Source organism: Pinus tabuliformis, chromosome 9 (assembly GCF_031772625.1).
Source record: "Pinus tabuliformis cultivar Carrire ecotype Pingquan chromosome 9, CPIR1, whole genome shotgun sequence".
Taxonomy (NCBI): domain Eukaryota; kingdom Viridiplantae; phylum Streptophyta; class Pinopsida; order Pinales; family Pinaceae; genus Pinus; species Pinus tabuliformis.
The window spans coordinates 223,839,114-223,844,677 of NC_142307.1; the positions used below are offsets into that span (position 1 = coordinate 223,839,114).

The 5,564-nt window shown below is 30.9% G+C and overlaps 1 non-coding gene across 1 annotated transcript; it reads left to right on the forward strand.

Annotated features, from left to right (window-relative positions):
- The first annotated feature begins 300 nt into the window (after positions 1-300).
- On the forward strand, positions 301-406 carry LOC149147975 (U6 spliceosomal RNA). The gene has a single exon (XR_016263861.1). It is a non-coding gene; the product is annotated as a U6 spliceosomal RNA (small nuclear RNA).
- The last annotated feature ends 5,158 nt before the right edge of the window (positions 407-5,564 follow it).

Consider the following 5,564-nt stretch of genomic DNA (forward strand, 5'->3'; position numbering starts at 1 on the left):
TTTTTTAAAAAATATGTTAATTAAAAATTTCAAAATCAATTATAAATCAAATATTTTAATATCTATTTTAATTTAATTTAAAGTATATATTATTATTATTATTATTATTTAATTTAAAAATTAACAATGATAAAATTTGAAGGCCATTTTGCCAATCATAAATCAATTTGAACTATTTAAATTTACAAATTTTCACTGCGTGTTTGTGTTTATGAGTTTGGCTTTTCACTGCCCGTTTCTATTTATGAGTTTGGAACAGTGGCAAACTTATTTTTGAAGGTCAATATTTTTTAGAAAACATTATTAGTACCGAGACAATTCGATAAAATTAAAACGATACAGAGAAGATTAGCATGACCGCTGTACAAAAATAACATATACAAATCAAAAAATAATCCAAATTAAAAAAAAAAAAAAACAACAAAACAAAACACAACACCAAAAACTCTTCTGTAAAAGTACTTTGCCTATCAGATGAAATTCCACCCTCCCGCGGTTGTTGGCATCTTCTGTCTGGGTTGTTGGCAAATTGACATCTCAATCCATCACAAAAATGAGGAACAGGGTTAGTAAGCCGTCGTCGTCAAAAAGTCAAATATTATTCATAACTATCATTTCCACGTGGCATGAATGGTATCGTAAATTTTATTTGCCAGCATATTGTTTTTTCTGAATGACATGGCATGGAAGACATGATATGTATCCGTACATGGCATCCTTGTAGGCAGTGGTCCCACGAGATATTCCAGGCAATCATCATGGTAAATGAAACATCTTTTTACTTCCAATTCCCACCTGATTTTCAAAAGCTGCTGAAGCGTTGCAAACTTGATCAACGAAGTGGTAAGAAACTTGAGAGACGACTTTAATCTTCCACTTTATTAATATTTTTTTTTTTAAATAATTGAAGTGATTATAAATTTCCAGAAACTTTTAATCACTATAAAAAATTATCTCTAATTTCATATCAAGATTTTGTAAATATATATAATTTAGTACTTTTATTTTCTTGAGAATTAGACCAGTGATAATGACCCATCATAAACTTTGATCCTCTGGTATAATGATTGAGGATTAATGCGGAAGTAAATATAATGTATAAATATATGTGGTTGGGTGGGTGATTTAGTTTGTTTAATTATTTTATATATTTTTTGGTTTGAATATGTTTTGAGTTTAATATGGAGATAAAAGAATAAGAAAGTAATAACGTTATTTATGGGATATAAGAAATGTGGTGATTATATAAAAAATTACAAAAACGATGAGTGAGTCAATTGGAATGGTTTAAAAAAATAATAACGTGATAGTTGTAGTAAATTGTTTTTCTAAAAGATAACAAAATTTGACTTGTTTTCTTTGTGCAAATTGAATAATTCAATTAATTTGTCTTTAGTTACATCTGAAATAATAATAGTCTTTAATTACATTGTTAAAATAACAATAAAAGAAATTTGAATGTGGTTGTGTATAATAAAACTTACTTTTACTATACAATATATTAATTTAATTTTTTTGTTATGAAAATTGTTGAGATCTTTTATAAACGTTGTTTTTATTTATGTTGATAGGTAATTTTTAGGGAAGATTCTTATGTTTATTTATATTTTAATCTAAATCTTTATCTAATGGTCATAAATGAAATATATTGATATATTCTAGTTATCTCTTATTCGGGTTATCAATATGTATCCTTTTACCTTTACCTAATACAATGATGAATTCACCACACAAATTATCAAATAACAAATAACACCATGTGAATCAACCCATTAATTGTAAAAGATAAAAAATAATGATAAACATATATCAATCATATTTACTAATATAACTGTATCGATCCTAAATTTGTGAGTTTCTCATATTTAAATTATTATTAGTTATGAAAATAAATTTATTTGTATTTTAAATTAATTAAACATTAATGATTAAAAAATAATCATTCATATACAATTTAATTTTTTTCATTAACCCATAAAAAAAAGTATATTGGCATTCATATATCAAAGCACTAAACTTCACACAAACTTGGAAAAAACAAGTACATTATTTTTTCACATTTACTTTTAGATGGAATCTCAATATATTAGTTAGTAATTTTCTTTCCTCTTCTTTTTTTACAAAATATATAATTTTATACCTTTGTATGTGGATAAAGGGTTTTGTGAAATCTAGGATGATGTTAAAATGTAAAAGTGTAGTTTAATTATCTAATGTTTTGATTTTTTTTTAGTAAATTTTGTGGATAATGGATTTGTTGGATTGTAAGTTTTAGTTATATATTCCACACAATTTAAGTGCTCTAAAGGTTTCTTTGGACATTCAGTCCATTTATGCATTCAAAACAAAATATAAATAATGGAAAAATATTTTTTTTTCAAAGAATTTTATCATCAAATTTTGACAAAAAGACCAAAATATAGAACAATTAAACTACATCAAATATTAAGAGACAAAAGCATATATACCTACTTTCCATCATAAAAATCACAAGTTTGGCTCAGGCACCATCTCCATAAGACCTATGAAAGGGTAATAATATTAATGGCTCTCATGACACCTTGAGCTCATGATATAGAAGCTAAGATTAATGGCTCTCATGACACCTTGAGCTCATGATATAGAAGCTAAGTAAGAGAATGCCCCCCAACAAAGAAGGAAGCACTAGAAAGAAAACACCAATTAATAAAACTTTTAACAAACACACTTGTTCTTGTTCTCTTTTTAGTGGAGGTGAATAGACATGGAAAAGATTTTAGTAGAGTGTTTTTCGAGCACATAAACTTTTAAAGTATCGACAATTACATTTTCATAACACCCCTCTCTCTCTTGATAGTTATACATCCTCCCACGCTCAATTTTTGTAAAATACATACATTGAAAAAGATGCAACATGGTAAGGCAAACATATAATTTTCCTGATGCTTGTTATTAAGTACAACACACATGTACATTGTGTTACCAAACATGCTAGTTTTAGGGTTAATACAAAACCTAAATTTTGCTAAAATGAAAATTTAAAAGGAAGAGGCACCCATTTGTACAATGCCATGCACAGTACATTAGGCTAACATTTGATAATAAAAAATGTTAATGCACTAAATAAAATAGCTACATTGATTCAAGTGATACAATGTCTAGTATAATAAGTTTTAAAATGATTGTTGTGCAATGTGCACTAAACATACCATTGCTCTAGTGTGCTCTAAATAGACCATTGAATTGATGTATCTTTATACAAGGAGCATTGCATAAGGTCCCATTAAATTATTTTATTTAGAAAATGGATTTTGAATTGTACTAAACATAGCTACACATTGGTGCATAACACAAACATATCTAACAAGGTAGGTTAAGATATTTTATGGAGGAAAACATGTTAGGGATATGAGGCACATTGGAGTAGAGTAAAATAAAGCACCGACCAAATTATTGTTTTAATTTTCCTTTAGTACTTCATACATGTTCAAGCTTCAATGTTGTGTGAGAATGTAATAATGAAGGAGAAAAGCATAACATAATCCTATGACATGATGTTAGGAGATCCACAAGGTCAATTTATTAAAAGTTTAGTTTTTTGTTTTTTAAAAGGTTTAGATACTATGCATTCAATTTTATTAATATTCGTATGGTCAATTTATTATAAGTTTAGTTTTTTTAATTTTTAAAAGGTTTATATAATATGCATTCAATCTTATTAATATTAGTGTATCTTACGATCCAAAGCAATGCAAAAATATTTATAGTAAAATGTATATTTTATCTTTATATCCAATAGTATATATTAGATTATGTAGACCATAACATAAACCATATTAATTAATCTACTTTTGAGTTTTTATTGATAACAATGAATAGTTTTACTTTGTTAGTCATCTTATATATCTCATAAGATCTTCTTAGTCATATGTCATGTAGGTTTTAACCCCATACAGAAATTACCTGCATATGAATTCTAAAACACAGAAAATAAACAATGCGAGAGCATAACACACAAAACACATAACACACAGAGATTTTCCCTTGGATCCCAAAACTGGGACTACCAACTTGATTTTTCATTATGTTTCTTTCAATATTACAATACATATTTATACATGCCGAAGCATCCAATACCATGGACCGAAAACCATCACGTCCAAAACCATGTGCGAAAATCATGCAAAAAACCATAGGTGGGTCTACCGCGGACCCCATGAAGTGGGGTTACGAGTACACCTCAAACCCCCTGTGATCCCCCACCCCCGCTACACAATCGACGCAACGAAGGGGGTGCTTTGCCCCCCCTCTAACCCCCCGGTTAACTACGTGGGCTAGTCGTGGAAAGAATATAACACAACCCAACATTCTCCCACTTGTTGTTTTCTTTCCACAGGGGGCGACAAGAGAGCTTAGACATTTTTCCAGCCCTGAAACACCCATTGTTTCTCTACACCAAGAGAACTTCTCAGAGCTCACAGATTTTGTCAATGCATCTGCAATATTCTCCAAAGTGTCCACCTTTACCATCAACACCTTTTTGTCTTTTATCATATCCCTCACAAAGTAATACTGAACATCAATGCGCTTTGTCTTTGAATGAAATGCAGGGTTCTTTGCCAAGAAAATTGCACTTTGGCTGTCACAGTCTATCCTTATAGCTTCCTGTATTAACCTCATACATGAACACAATCTATGCAACCAAACTACTTCCTTTCTTGCATGAATGGCTGCAATGTATTCTACCTTTGTAGTTGATAGTGCCACTATAGATTGTTTCTTACTCATCCAACTGACTACACCTCCAAATAGGTTAATCACATACCCACTTGTAGATCTTCTCTGATCCAAATCTCCAGCCCAGTCTGCATCAACAAAGCCATGAATATCCAACACTCTGTCCAATCCTGGTCTTCCTTGGTAGCATAAACCATAATCAATAGTGCCACGCAAATACCTAAAAACCTACTTCACTGCTGTCTAGTGCTCCTTCCCTAGTTTTGACATAAACCTGCTCAATACTCCCACTGCATGTGCAATGTTTGGTCTAGTACAGACCATTTCATACATCAGGCTACCAACTGCACTTGCATATGGAACACGGGACATGTCCTCTTCCTCTTCTTGAGTCTTGAGACACTGTTCAACAGATAACCTCACACCTACATGAATAGGAACCTTCACCGGTTTACTATCCTGCATATTAAACCTCTGCAGTATTGTCTCGACATACTTTCTTTGGTTTAACTAGAGCTTCCTCTTTGTACGATCTATTTTAATTTCCATGCCCAAAATATAGTTTGCAGCACCAAGATCTTTCAAGTCGAATTTGGAGGACAATTGTGTTATATACCTAGGGGGGATAATATCGGGTACCAAGGGTGGTACCCAAGGTAATAATGTAATAATGGGATGGACGATAGTAATAAATAAGGAGGTTAACCCATGTCATATAAGGGACCACAAGTAGTTAATAATAATGTAATGGGCCCATGGTATTAGTTGATGGTATGAGGGAACCATGGTAATGACCCATGGTATTAGTTGATGGTATGAGGGAACCATGGTAATGACCCATGGTATTG